Source organism: Leptinotarsa decemlineata, unplaced genomic scaffold, assembly GCF_025532065.1.
Source record: "Leptinotarsa decemlineata unplaced genomic scaffold, Ldec_3_MD MMD2_P_RNA_scaffold_7, whole genome shotgun sequence".
NCBI classification, from domain to species: domain Eukaryota; kingdom Metazoa; phylum Arthropoda; class Insecta; order Coleoptera; family Chrysomelidae; genus Leptinotarsa; species Leptinotarsa decemlineata.
Genome location: NW_027412534.1, coordinates 7,832,861 through 7,848,335, shown reverse-complemented (window position 1 = coordinate 7,848,335; position 15,475 = coordinate 7,832,861).

Sequence of the window (15,475 nt, the reverse complement as noted above, 5' to 3'; positions counted from 1 at the left end):
ATTGAGGAACATCCTGAGACGAGTTCGAGGAAGATCGCTAGAACTCTGGATATTTGTCATCAAATTGTTTGGCGTATTTTGGTTGATTTTTTGTTATACCCATACCATATTTCAAGAGTGCAGGCATTACTCCCCAGAGATTTTCCACAGCGTGTGAACTTCAGTCAGTGGTATCTACAAAGTATTGCACTAAATTCGCAGTTTGAGACACAAATTTTGTTCACAATTGAAGCAAATTTTTCTCGGAATGCCATTCAAAATTTCCATAACAATCATGTGTGGGCTGAAGAAAATCCCCATGCAATAACCGAAACCCATTTCCAACACCAAATTTCGGTTAATGTATGGGCAGGAATTATAGGTGATCACCTAATAGGCCCATTTTTTCTACCAGAACGCCTTGATGGTCGTTCTTATTTACACTTTCTCGAAGAAGACTTACCTGGGTTATTAGAAGATGTGCCACTTGCGTTAAGGAATCGAATATGGTACATGCACCCTGCTCATTTCAGTGTAATTGTCCGAAACCATTTAAATAGTTTATCCTAATCGTTGGATAGGTCGCGGAGGACCTCAGCAATGGCCAGCAAGATCCCCCGACCTCAACAGTTTAATTTTTTTTATGGGGTCACCTTAAAACTCTTGTGTATAAAACTCCCGTTGATACTTCAGAAGATTTAAGAGAGCAAATAGTTGCTCTCTTCGTATAGTGTGAAACTATACGAAATACGCCAGGAATATTTGAATGGGTGCGTAATTCCATGCGTAGAAGGGCGGAAGCATGCACACTAAGTGCAGGTGGCCACTTCCAACAATTTTTATAATCAGTTTTGGTATTATTGCTAATTAACAAATTTGTGCTATTCGTTTAGACTAACTGTCACAAAATAAAATAAAACTCGTTTTTGTGAAAATTTTATGCAGATTATGTTTTCAAATATTATTAGGGAATTGGTAATACGTCATGAAGCAATTTTCAGATTCTCATTCATTTTAGAATTGATCTAATTTCTTAATTTGCTTTCTGTCGATTTTTATTTTTTTTGAGTGAAAATCATGCGTCGGACAAAGAAATGCCAGGAGATCAAATTTTCTCAAAAATAAATGAGGATTTTAAAAATGATTTTATTTTGAAAAGAAAGCATTGGCGTAGTACTTTTTCCCCAAAAATATTCAATGCGAAACCCGTAGGGATGCCACTGTTCGAAAAAATACAAATTTGTGTACATCAGAAAATGCGCCTTGAGGCATGGAACATATATACCAAATATGCCGAAGATGTCTACAAAATTATCTCAGTTATTATTAAAAAACTGATTATTTTTGAAAACTTTGCCACCCTGTATCTCAAAAGTTAAGGCGTTCAGAACATACGTCCATAGGAAATTTTTTTCTTAAAATGGGTCTAAGAATTACCGATATATATATATATATATATATATATATATATATATATATATATATATATATATATATATATATATATATATATATATATATATACATATATATATATATATATATATATATATAAAAATAAATAGATAAGTACTCTTTGATCATTCCCATATTGATTTCAATTTAAGAGCCACCGGTATACAGCTGTTTCAGCCTATTGGGCATCGTCAGTACCGGGCAGGCGGTCCTCGATTGAAGACAAAATGAGAAAAAACCAAGAAAGTACTTGATAAAAATAGCTGCGTAAACGCAAGCGAAACATAAGTGGAACCACCTATTGGTTCATATGATTTCATATCATTTCTAGAAATAAATGGATTCGTTTTCCGATGGCATTTCAGGTTAGCTTCCCAAATTTCTGCTACCGCAGTTGTCGGTTGATTGGTCAAACCACCAACACTGACATAAAAACTTGGCAAGTTGACTTGTGTGTCACACCAGTAGGAGGTTCCACTTATGTTTCGCTTGCGTTTATGCAGCTATTTTTATCAAGTACTTTCTTGGTTTTTTCTCATTTTGTCTTCAATCGAGGACCGCCTGCCAAGTACTGACGATGCCCAATAGACTAAAACAGCTGTCTACCGGTGGATTTTAAATTGAAATCAATATTGAAATGATCAGAAAGTACTTATCTATTTATCTTTTGATTTTCATGGAATGGGAATGTTCAAAGAGTACTTATCTATTTATTTTTTTTTATTTTCATGGAATTATTTTGCAGCAGCTTAACTGCATTAACCTTTCTAGGTTCAATAAGGGAAATTCGTGGACAGAACACAAGAAATTGGGGCAAACCGCAGACACGTGTTTCTGGCTTTTGGCCTCATCAGCGCGGTGCAGCCAATTGCAAAGATGGACAACAATTGGTTACCAAAAACGAAAAACATCACATATGCACAATCTCACCAACAGGGGCTAACCGCACATTTGTGGTTTCAAGTAGAAGACCTAGCATTCCCAGGCGTCATCTAACATCACCACGTAGGCAGGTTTATCTACCTGCATGAGTTCCGGGTCCAGGATATAAATACAGAGATATAGATGTTATCGAGTCTGTATGATGAGATCAAAAGCCAGAAACACGTGTCCGCGGTTTGCCCCAATTTTTTGAGTGTTTTTTCCACGAATTTCCCCCTTTCATTTATATCATTCACATATATATATGGGATTATTTTCCAGCAGAAGTATCAAAAGTGTGTTTGCAAGAAAGTGAGAAAGTGTGTAATATAATATAAATTGATTTGGTTACCCTGAAAAAAATCAAAAAGATTAACCGAAAATAACAATTTCATATAACTCGAGTTATCACCCGAAGACGATTGTGGATACTAACAATCGAAACTTTGATAACTTGATGAATCGAAGAGGTTTTGTATTGAAGTGTATAATATATTAAAATTCTTGCAAAGCGCTTTCGACTTATGTCATCATCAGTGCTCACCTGAAAGTAAGTGATCTAGTTGAAAAGGGAATTTAGTGAAATTGGAGTTGTAAAATTTTAAGGTTAAGAAATTTGGAAAAATTGTTTGAGATTACTTACTTGTCAGGCAACAGGAAGTATCAAGATAAGTGAATTGTACATTGTAAAATTTAAATTATATAAAACAAAATAGGCTTATAGCCAAGAAAATACATTTTTGGATTCAGGCCATGTGGTTCAGTCAAAGTATCTTATGAAGAAGGACAACTTGAGACAGAATGTGTCAAGTGTCATGTTAAAATAATGGTACCAACTTGAGGAGTGGTCCATTATGGGTTTGATTGAATATGTAGAGGAAAATATTGAATAAATTATATTAATAAACTATGATTAATTAATAATTCATAATCCTCTTATGAAGGGGAAGGAAATCTCTGTTTAAGTTTACTTGAGTATTCAAACAATGATCATTGTTAGAAAGTTCTTTAGAAATCTCCAACTCTTCAAACAAGTCAAGTCTAAGGAAATTTTTATTATCTATTTTATGTTATATTTTGGAATTTCTATTGGGACTAAAGTTGTGATTGTGAAATTTTATGTGGTGGCCAAATACAGATTTATCAGGTTTTTTTATATGTTCATTGATACGAGTGAAAAGAGGTCTACAGGTTCTACCAATGTAAGATGCCGAACAATCAGAACAGTTAAGCTTGTAGACTCCGCTACAGTTTAATTTGTTGATTTTGTCTTTAGAATTTACTAAAAAGTTACTTAAGTTGTTTTGAGATTTAAAGGAAATTTTTGTACCAGGTATGGTATTTTCTATAAATTTGGAAATAACAGTACACATATTTTGATCAAAATAAGGTAAGGAAAAATATCTCACAGAAGGTGAATTAACTAAGGTGGTGGAGTTAAAGGCCAATCTTCTATCTGATCTGAGTTTAAATTTACTAATTAATTTGTGAATATCAACCATACATTATTCACAAATTAATTAGTAAATTTAAACTCAGATCAGATAGAAGATTGGCCTTTAACTCCACCACCTTAGTTAATTCACCTTCTGTGAGATATTTTTCCTTACCTTATTTTGATCAAAATATGTGTACTGTTATTTCCAAATTTATAGAAAATACCATACCTGGTACAAAAATTTCCTTTAAATCTCAAAACAACTTAAGTAACTTTTTAGTAAATTCTAAAGACAAAATCAACAAATTAAACTGTAGCGGAGTCTACAAGCCTAACTGTTCTGATTGTTCGGCATCTTACATTGGTAGAACCTGTGGACCTCTTTTCACTCGTATCAATGAACATATAAAAAAACCTGATAAATCTGCTTTTGGCCACCACATAAAATTTCACAATCACAACTTTAGTCCCAATAGAAATTCCAAAATATAACATAAAATAGATAATAAAAATTTCCTTAGACTTGACTTGTTTGAAGAGTTGGAGATTTCTAAAGAACTTTCTAACAATGATCATTGTTTGAATACTCAAGTAAACTTAAACAGAGATTTCCTTCCCCTTCATAAGAGGATTATGAATTATTAATGAATCATAGTTTATTAATATAATTTATTCAATATTTTCCTCTACATATTCAATCAAACCCATAATGGACCACTCCTCAAGTTGGTACCATTATTTTAACATGACACTTGACACATTCTGTCTCAAGTTGTCCTTCTTCATAAGATACTTTGACTGAACCACATGGCCTGAATCCAAAAATGTATTTTCTTGGCTATAAGCCTATTTTGTTTTATATAATTTAAATTTTACAATGTACAATTCACTTATCTTGATACTTCCTGTTGCCTGACAAGTAAGTAATCTCAAACAATTTTTCCAAATTTCTTAACCTTAAAATTTTACAACTCCAATTTCACTAAATTCCCTTTTCAACTAGATCACTTACTTTCAGGTGAGCACTGATGATGACATAAGTCGAAAGCGCTTTGCAAGAATTTTAATATATTATACACTTTAATACAAAACCTCTTCGATTCATTAATTCAAATAAGTGTATTCAGCTTTTCCAAATCCTTTTTTGATAACTTGGTTTGAAATCTTTTAATTTTTATTTTTTCAATTTTTGTTCATAACTATTGCAATTTTTCAAGAGCCAATAAAGACTAGAGAGCTAGAACAGAAAAAAAAATATTATACTATATATATTATATATATATATATATATATATATATATATATATATATATATATATATATATATATATATATATATATATATTGTCCTATTTATATTACAGCCCTCGATAAAGCTAATAAATATTAGCGAAAGCTCGGGCAGCTAAAAAGAGTAAATATTTATTCTAATCAGACCGAATCCCCGAAAAACTACTATTCTATATACATATATATTATATATATTCTATATATATATATATATTCTATATATATATATATTCTATATATACATACGGTCGTTACACTTTCTGATCATTTCCATATTGATTTCAATTTAAAATCCACCGGTAGACAGCTGTTTTAGTCTATTGGGCATCGTCAGTACCGGGCAGGCGGTTCTCGATTGAAGACAAAATGTGAAAAAACAGAAAAGTACTTGATAAAAATAGCTGCGTAAACGCAAGTGAAACATAAATGGAACCACCTATTGATGTGACACCCAAGTCAAGTTACCAAGTTTTTATGTCAGTGTTGGTGGTTTCACCAATCAACCGACAACTGCGGTAGCAGACATTTGGGAAGCTAACCTGAAATGCCATCGGAAAACGAATCCATTTATTTTTAGAAATGATATGAAATCGACAAAGGTCAATGCAGTCAAGCTGCTGGAAAATAATTCCATGAAAATCAAAAGATAAATAGATAAGTACTTTCTGATCATTTCCGTATTGATTTCAATTCAAGAGCCACCAGTAGACAGCTATTTCAGCCTTTTGGGCATCGTCATGACCGAGCAGGCGGTCCTCGATTGAAGACAAAATGTGCTGGAAGTCATCTTCAATTTAGACAGGTTGGAGCCTGGCTCCCTTACCCTTTAGACTGATGTTTGCCAGAAGGACAAACGGGTCATAACTGATGTGGTTGTTGATGGTATGGCGGCATGAGTGTCCTCAGACATCAGTACCGCCCTTCACGATGTACCCCTGCCTGGCTGGGGTGAATTGGATGAAAACGTTGTTTATCTTTCAACGGAAGATATAGGGGCCTCATTCGACAGAGTGTCGGGGTCTTCTATATCGGGAGGGGTCGTCTACAGTATAATCCATAGCTTCCCTGACTAATGGGTTTTCATGAGTTTCTGCACCATCGAAAACTCTCTGATTTCTCGACTGAATGGACTGCCGAATGGAAGGCAGCTGCAAATCTCTGCGGATGGCTTCATTCCGCACGAACCAAGGAGCATTCACAATCATCCTTATCAGCTTGTTTTGCAATACCTCCAGAATGCTGATATTAGATTTCGCCGCTTGTCCCCAGATGCCTGAAGCATACATGATGACAGGCTTGAACATCGTATTATAGATGGTAATTTTGTTTTTGAGACACATTTTAGATTTTCTGTTGATCAGAGGGTATAGACGTGCTATCCGACCCTCGATCTTTGATTTGACGATTGTTATGTGCGGGTTTCAAGTGAGCCTGCGGTCTATTGAAAGGCCAAGGTACTTAACCCGTGCTTGCTAGTCAATCTCCCTTCCAGAGGGCCGGAGAAGATTTTAGTCTTCCCATGGTTATTGCCTGAGTCTTATCCGGGTTCACTCGGATCTTCCAATCAAGATACCAGTGCTCGAGGTCGTCCAATGCAGGTTGCATATAGACGACGCCGAGCTCCCGACCTATGGAAGATGAGAGGAGAGCCGTGTCATCGGCGTACAGAGATATCTTCACAGGCTCGGGCCTCGGAAGGTCACTGGTGTAAAGTGAGTGCAACGTCGGAGAGAGCATGGCCCCCTGTGGCACTCCAGCAAGAATATCTCTGTTATCAGACAGAGATCCCTCTACTCTAACCTGAAATGTCCTGTCTTTCAGGAAAGACCCGATCCACTGGACGAGGCCCCGAGGCAGGTCGAACGCATTTAATTTTTGCAGAAGACCTTCGTGCCAAACACGAAGGCCTTCGAGATGTCTAATAGAACAATGTGCACTTTTTTGTTGGTGTTTAACTCGTGGATGGTGTTTTCGACCAGCCTTAGAGCCTGTAACTCAGTGGAGTGGTCTCTCCTGAAGCCAAATTGTTCATCAGGCAGAACATTTCGGTCCTCAACTTCTTCGTTGAGCCTTTGGAGAACAACTCTTTCAGCCAGTTTAGCCGCCGAAGTGAGTAGGCTGATCGGGCCGTAGTTCTGTGAGAACAGCGGTTCTGACCCTGTTTTGGGATTATGACGACGAGCGCATGCTTCCACCTACTGGGGAAGTGTCTGAGGGCCAACGAACTATTAATTTTGTTCAGTAAGCATTCAACGCAGTTGTCCGGGAGCCTCTTCAACAACTTGTTAGTTATAGAGTCGACCCCCGGTGCTTTCTTAGCGAGCCAAAGCTCGTCACTCCCAGGTTCAAAGAATTCCAAAAGGTCTTTCCACCTTTCGTTTCGATGATCAATGATGGCCTGCTTGACTTGGTTGGCCATCCTATTTGCCGCAATTTTATCCCCTGGGAAAAGGGTTCGCTGATAGAGCCTTCTCAGACGATTTCTCTCTCGTATCAAGGCTTTGATATGATATGATTTTCATGGAATTATTTTCCAGCAGTTCGACTGCATCAACCTTTGTTGATTTCATATCATTTCTAGAAACATATGGATTCGTTTTCCGTTGGCATTTCAGGTTAGCTTCCCAAATTTCTGCTTTCGCAGTTGTCGGTTGATTGGTCCATAAAAACTTGGCAATAGGCTGAAACAGCTGTCATGATCAGAAAGTACTTATCTATTTATCTTATATATATATATATATATATATATATATATATATATATATATATATATATATATATATATATATATTTCAATATTGAATTCTACAAAAAGGATTTGAAGCTTTATATCTTCTATTAATTATCTGCGAGCGCTTTCGACAGTTGGTAGTACTGTCATCTTCTGGCACTCCTCAATCAGTTTGAAATTGAAACCTTTACTTCGAACACCCAAAATTTTGACTAATTTTCATGTGATCTGATGCAGAGAGAATAATTGTATGAGATATTTTCAAAAATAATAGTCGTTCTCAAGACTTTACATTTTAAGCAATAACTCAACAACGCCATAACCGAATTTCAAAAACCAAACATGAAATGATATCAGAATTTAACGTAGCATCTGAATATGTACTGAATATGGTCTGTAGCACCTACACCAAACACCTTGTATATTTAAAAATTATATCTAAATATAGCTCTCATGAACTCCTAAAACTTTTGTATGAAACATTTTTGTGTATCTCCTTCAACAAACCAGATATTGCCTGTCACATAAAATGTGGGAAAATTAGTCTGGAATACAGCATAACTACTTGATTCGATATAGTGAATATTTCGTCTCCTTGTAATAGCGGTCTGATAACGATGAAAATGCATTTATTATTATTCGTTAAAACCAAGAGGCAAAATAGAAAGTTATTGAACATTGGAGCAACGTTTAGGAGAGAATATATAGCGCTAGAAAAATTGTCAGGGATCATAGGCAGAATTGTAATGACAATGGTTATTGGTCTTAAAAAAAATAGTTTCCTGTCGAAAAGATATGCTTATGCCCCAAATAACATTTTCTTTGTATTACTGAAAGAACTGTATTTACGTTAAGTAATGTGAGTTTTATAATTGGAACACTTCGCGTAAAATGTATTTCGTGTGTCATGGCCATGGCCATAGCCATACATATTAATTTGATGAATGATGGTGACGAACGGAGTCACCAACAGCAGCTTACTGCACAAGGGCAAAACAAATATTGAATAACTTGAATTAGTTTTTTCAGGATGAAGTAAGAAATATAATGAACTACAAAGAAATGTATTTTTTGCAATTTTTGACAAATGATATGCCTACTTAATTGAAAAAAAATAGTTAATTCATATAATATTCATAACAGAGATGACTAAATGAATGTTGCAAAATTTTGACTTATGTAGTTTAAATGCAAACGATCTAATTTTCATTTGATTAATACAACTGAAAAACTCGAACAATTATCAATAAATGGAGCAAAATGTTTATGGACTGTTGAATATTTGAAGATAATAAGCTGAGCGCCTATATCCTTTTGTTGAATAATAAAGAAACATGAACTTCAAATCTTCAGCAATAAATTTTCGTTTAGGTTAACCATAATCAAATACTCTTAAAGTCATACTCTTACAGTGATAATTGACTACAAACTAACTTTAACATTATAATGATATTTATTCATACATTTCAGATTATAGATAAATATAAATATAATATTCAAATCATTCATCAAATTAATATGTATGGCTATGGCCATGGCCATGACACACGAAATACATTTTACGCGAAGTGTTCCAATTATAAAACTCACATTACTTAACGTAAATACAGTTCTTTCAGTAACGCAAAGAAAATGTTATTTGGGGCATAAGCATATCTTTTCGACAGGAAACTATTTTTTTTTAAGACCAATAACCATTGTCATTACAATTCTGCCTATGATCCCTGATAATTCTTCTAGCGCTATATATTCTCTACTCAACGTTGCTCCAATGTTCAATAACTTTCTTTTTTGCCTCTTGGTTTTAACAAATGATAATAAATGCATTTCCATCGTTATCAGACCGCCATTCTAAGGAGACGAAATATTCACTATATCGAATCAAGTAGTTATGCTGTATTCCAGACTAATTATTCGAAAGACAAATGTCGTCTTGTATTCATAAAGACGTTGGTCTGCGTCATTTGAAAACTCGATTCAACAGATGACGACTGAAACACTCATATGCTGATGAGTCTAACGTATTGTTATTAATACGTTATACTGAATGGTTCCGACTATTTCAACAGGCCAAGCTTTGTTTAAAATTCCACTCACATATATTAGAAACTAGCGACCAAACTCGCCTTCATACGAGTTGCATAACCTAGTGTCATGGAAACTTTTTCAAGTGAAAAGTGACAAATTTCACTAGAAGAGCGCTTTTGAAGATACAGGATCTTTCTAGAAAGTTCTAGTATATTGCATCCAAAAATTCGAAAACTTAACACGTCAATCCGGAACATTCTGGAATGTTCCATAATGTTTCGAAAATGGAACCCCATGGCCCATGGTGTGAAAACTCTGAATAATAAACATGTCATTTTAACTTACCAAGTTATATATTTTGTTATTGACAACCAAAATTTGAAGATTCTGAAGAATAAATATATCATTCTAACTCAAGCTATGTATTTTCTTTCTTATTTGATCTCTCTAAGAAATAATATTTGAATCTGTGGGCACATATTTTTTATCGCAAGCATTCAATTCCAAAAACAAACAAACAACAGCAAACAAACAAACAAACAGCTTAAAAAACAAACAAGTGAAGCAATTCTTGAAAAAAAAATGGCTGACTATACAATACAAAAAGTGTACATTCGTATTTTGGCATAGTTTCTTCATAACGTTTCTTCTCAATTTATAAAATGTAGAGAGCAAACCTCTCGAACGAAATATCTTACGACCAGTATCCCTTTTAAGATTTGAATGTGACCTAGAAAGTAAATAAAATTATTAGTAAGGGTTACAAAAAATGACTAAAAATAATAGGAAAAATCAAAACAGGAAAAGTATGAAAAAGATAATGAAGATAAAAGAAGATGAAAAACAGATTTCAAAACGAGCTACTTCACACTATGTTTCCATTGTTAGTATTTTTCTGGCTACTCACCTAAACTCTTATTGAATAACTTTTTTCGAGATCAATTGCCCTAACACCAAACTGATATGTTTGCACTCAATGCAAAAATATCAGTTTGTTTTTTTCGAGATCAATTGCCCTAACACCAAACTGATATGTTTGCACTCAATGCAAAAATATCAGTTTGGTGTTAGGACAATTGATCTCGAAAAAAGTTATTCAACTTTCACACCAAAGGTTCCAATCTCATCGTTATACTAAACTCTCATGCCTTTGTCTGATAAATTAGTGAGATGGTGGATTCCATAAATGATTATTTCTGATGTGGCAACAAACGTGGACGCAGTAGCAAATTTTAGGCATTTATCAAGCAGGAATCCTTTATACATACGATGGGCAGGAACTCATATTGATGATGTTCATTTTTCAATGGCTATCCTCTGTTCGATCCTCAATCGAGTATTGTTCTCTCACCAACCTCTTCTAATTTCGAATATTTTTACACACGCTGACGATATTGGTAAAAATGGGTCCATGATCCTGTCATGAATATATCTCCTGATTTCCTGAAACCGTTTGGTGACATCCTATACTAGGATGGGCCTCCTCTTTTAAGGTTGGCAGTTGATTTGGGTCCTCAAATGTTGTGATGGAATTGTCCGATACTTGATGAAAATTCATAACTTAAACTAATCAGACGAGTCCCATGAGATTACACGGTTCTTTTAGGCGTAGTCTTACTGAACTCTTCGCCATAATTTCTGCTAGCTGCTGCTCAGTGTGAATTTGTTGAATTCTTCCGTCACTTTCTCGCTTATGAAGAAATGTTCAATTGCTATGTGTTTGGTTCTTCGATGAAATTCAGGATTTTGTGCTAACTTCACTGCAGCAGAATTTCCCGCTCGTAGAATGGGAATTTGTTTCAGATCAATAATTTTTATAAATAATCGTATTCACATTATTTTTTTCGTTACTTCATTTGCTGCTACAATCCCAGCTACAGTAGGTGGATGTTGCCACCATAGTATGTCGCTGACTTAACCAAAATATAGCTTCTTTAGAATAGCACATGACCACTCCAGAAGTTGATCTACCTACATGTAGCATTGCCACCTCCAAGGACTGAATTGCTATAACATTCCACGGTAGATGTGTTGCAGACTGGACGAAATAACAGACCCAACGTCTGTCATTGTTTGATTCTCTAGGTTTCGTGATAAAACTCCTACGCTTACAGGCTTCTGCACCCAAGACGTGGTAGCCATCCAAATTTCCCTATCCGGCAAGAAGGGTAAGACGAATATTATCGCCTGCTTCGCCTACTTTCCGGTAGATTCGTATACTGTACTACCTCTAGCTGTTAGACGACTTTTCGACTACAGCAAAAGGAACAAACTACAAATCGTAATGGGATGTGACGCCAATTCACACCATACAGCGTGGGGCACCATGAATATAAACTCTAGAGGAAAGTTACTCTTTGATTATATACTAGGAGGAGGGCTCGGAACCAACTTTTGTCACTAGTAATAGGCAAGAGGTATTAGACTTAAGCATCAGCTCACATTCTTCGAGTAACAAGATACACTTTAGGTCTGTATCTACTGAACTTTCTTGTTCAGACCATAGATATATTCTTTTCAATACTGAAACAGGTATAAGACCAGTAGTGGAACATCGTGACTCAAAATCTACTGATTGGAGTGGGTATAAAAACTCCCTCCAATCGTAATTTGAGGGCGGATTGATTACTATTCACAGGTGTAATGATATGGATACAGTAGCGAGGAAATTTCGTGAAGCAGTGATCTCATTCTATAATGAGAAATGTCCGTTGAGGGTTAAAAGAGATTACCTCAACTCTTCTTGGTGGAACAAAAGCCTAGAAAATGAAATAAAAGAAGTTCGACGATTATTCAATCAAACTAAAGAGTCAGGTAACTGGGAGCTTTATAAAACTACTCTAACGTTATACAACAAGGAAATCATTAAGGCAAAACGAGAGTCTTGGAGGAAATCTCTGATTGAGCTCGCAGCACAAGAATTCACAAGATTCTCTCTAGAGAGGCGACTGCTGAAATTGGGTTGCTTGAACGACCCGATGGAACATTTACGACCTCTAGTGCAGAAACGTTAGAGCTTTTGATAGAAAACCACTTTTCTGGAAATCTGACTCTTGATAACAACAGACCTCCTCCCATCGACGACGATTGGGATGTTGCAAAGAAGGTTATCACAGCACCGGCAGTTGAATGGGCTATCAAGCCTTTCCAGCCTTTCAAATCTCCCAGATAGGATGGTATATTTCCAGGTCTGCTTCAAAACGGACTGGAAATAATTTTACTTATTCTCACAAAATTGTAGAGAGCTAGTCTGGCGTGGAACTACATACCACCCAGTTGGTTGGCAGCAAGGGTGGTATACATACCTAAAGTGGTTCGGAGAGACCCACACCCCAAATCGGTACGATCAATCAGCCTTGCATCCTTTCTGCTGAAAGGACTTGAGAGGATACTGGACGGACATATCAGGAGGGTAGCATTATATGCATCCCCCTGAATAACCACTAGTATACTTATCAAACCGGCAAATCCACAGATTCAGCATTAAACAACCTCGTTGAGAAAATCTCCCAATTCCTTGACAACAAGGAGATTGCTGTTGCTGTTTTTCTTGATATTGAAGAAGCATTTGACAATGTACTACTTGAATCTATAGGATTGTCTCTGGCTAGAAAGGATATAGAATCGACCATAACTGGCTGGATATATGCCATGCTAGTAAACAGAACTGCAACTACGACTCTTCAAGGCGAAGCCATCAGGTTCAGGGTCACCAGGGGCAGCCCTCAAGGTGGAGTACTGTCTTTCCTTCTGTAGTCACTCCTGATGGATAATCTGCTTGATGCCCTTGACAGAAGAAAAGTTCTTCTGCAAGCTTATGCAGATAACCTTGTCATCCTGACAAGGTCCACGTCAGGAAGGGTAGCTTGCCATATCCTCCAAAGCACGTTGGATGTTGTTCACAGTTGGTGCCTAAGGGAGCAGATGTCTGTCAACCCCAGCAAAACTGTGTTAATCCCCTTCACCAAGAGGAGAAAATTGGACGATCTTACGCCAATTTCCTTCAATGGTGAGGTCATTCCATTCGGAACGGAGGTGAAATATCTTGGCATTGTCCTTGATAAAAGATTCACCTGGAACGCTCACTTGGAAAAAATTTTACACAAAGCCAGACTGTCTCTATGGACATGTCGAAGGATTTGTGGTAAAACTTGGGGCTTAGGTCCCAAACAAATCCATTGGATTCATGAGATGATTGCCAGACCAATGATCACTTATGGTGCAGTTGCTTGGTGGTCGAAGGCTTTACAGAGAAGGCGGAGCTCTCTGGCTTGCAGAGACAGGCTTGTCTGACTATCACTGGTGCCATCAGTACCACACCGTCAGCGGCCATGGAGATCCTTCTAGATCTACTTCCTCTCCACATTTTTCCGGAGAGAGAGGCTAGATGGACTGCATACAGACTTGTGCACATTACCAATTGCACAAATCAATTCGATAAATCCAACCTCACACACAAATCAATAAAAATATTTTCGGACAGTCAAGCGGCGTTGAAAGCTCTTGGCTCCTAACGAGCAACGTCTAAATTGGTAGCAATTTGCCAAAAATGACTCTCCTCGATAGGAAGACTCAACAGATTGTCTCTGGTCTGGATTTCTGGCCTGGAGGGTATTGAAGCTGCTGACTATCTTGCAAAGGAGGGTGCTGAAAGAGGCTTCATCGGACCATAACCTGCCATTGGCATCGTTTTCGGCTTTGCCAAACAAACATTGAACACCTGGATGGTAAGAAGATTTATGGACTCCTGGCACAATCTTTCAGGATTGGCTTACTCCAAGGCATTTATCCACCCTCCGAAGCTTGATTCCTAACAGTTGTTGGACTACAGTAGGGATAAACTGCAATGTCTAACAGGCCTCCTTACCGGTCACTTTTATTTGAATCATCATATGCAGAGACTTGGACTGTCGGATGTAAGTGTGTGTCGCCTCTGTTTGGAAAATGAAGAAATAACAGAGCATATACTTTGTGCCTGCCCCGCTGGGGACCAAATCAGGTTCTTAGTGTTCGGCAGATCCGTACTCTTATCATCTGACCTGAAAGAACACTCACCATACAAACTAATCAGCTTCGTTAAGAAGCTGGATTTATTTGGCCGAGAGTGAGTAGGTATGAGCCACAATAAACCCTTGCGAAATGCAATGGAGAGTCGAATAGACCCACTCAATTTAGACCGAACCTAACCTAACCTAATCTACACAGTAAGCCTTGTTTCCAACATTAAATACATCAATGCACCAACTGTCTATATGAAAATTTGTGTGATTTGTTAGGAATCGCCTCGCATTTTGAAATTACTGTAACTTTCAATAAAGGTTTTGAAATCGGTTTACAGCCAATAAAATTGAAACGTTCAAGAATCTTCTTGGCATGTGCTTTTTGACTTATCTTAATACTTTCATCCTCTTTGTGGTCAATTTCTAGACCTAAATAATATGTTGCTGGCTCAACTATAATTTCAAACTGGGATTTTAGTTATTTTAGCAATTCTAGGTCTCCGGAGTCAGTGGCTACTTTTGAGCCATCATCAAAATACAAGACTAAGAATAGTCTCTACCTATTTCTTTGCCTGCTGTACAAACATGGATCAGCTTCGTTGACTGTGAGTCCTAAATTTGTCAACAAGTTAT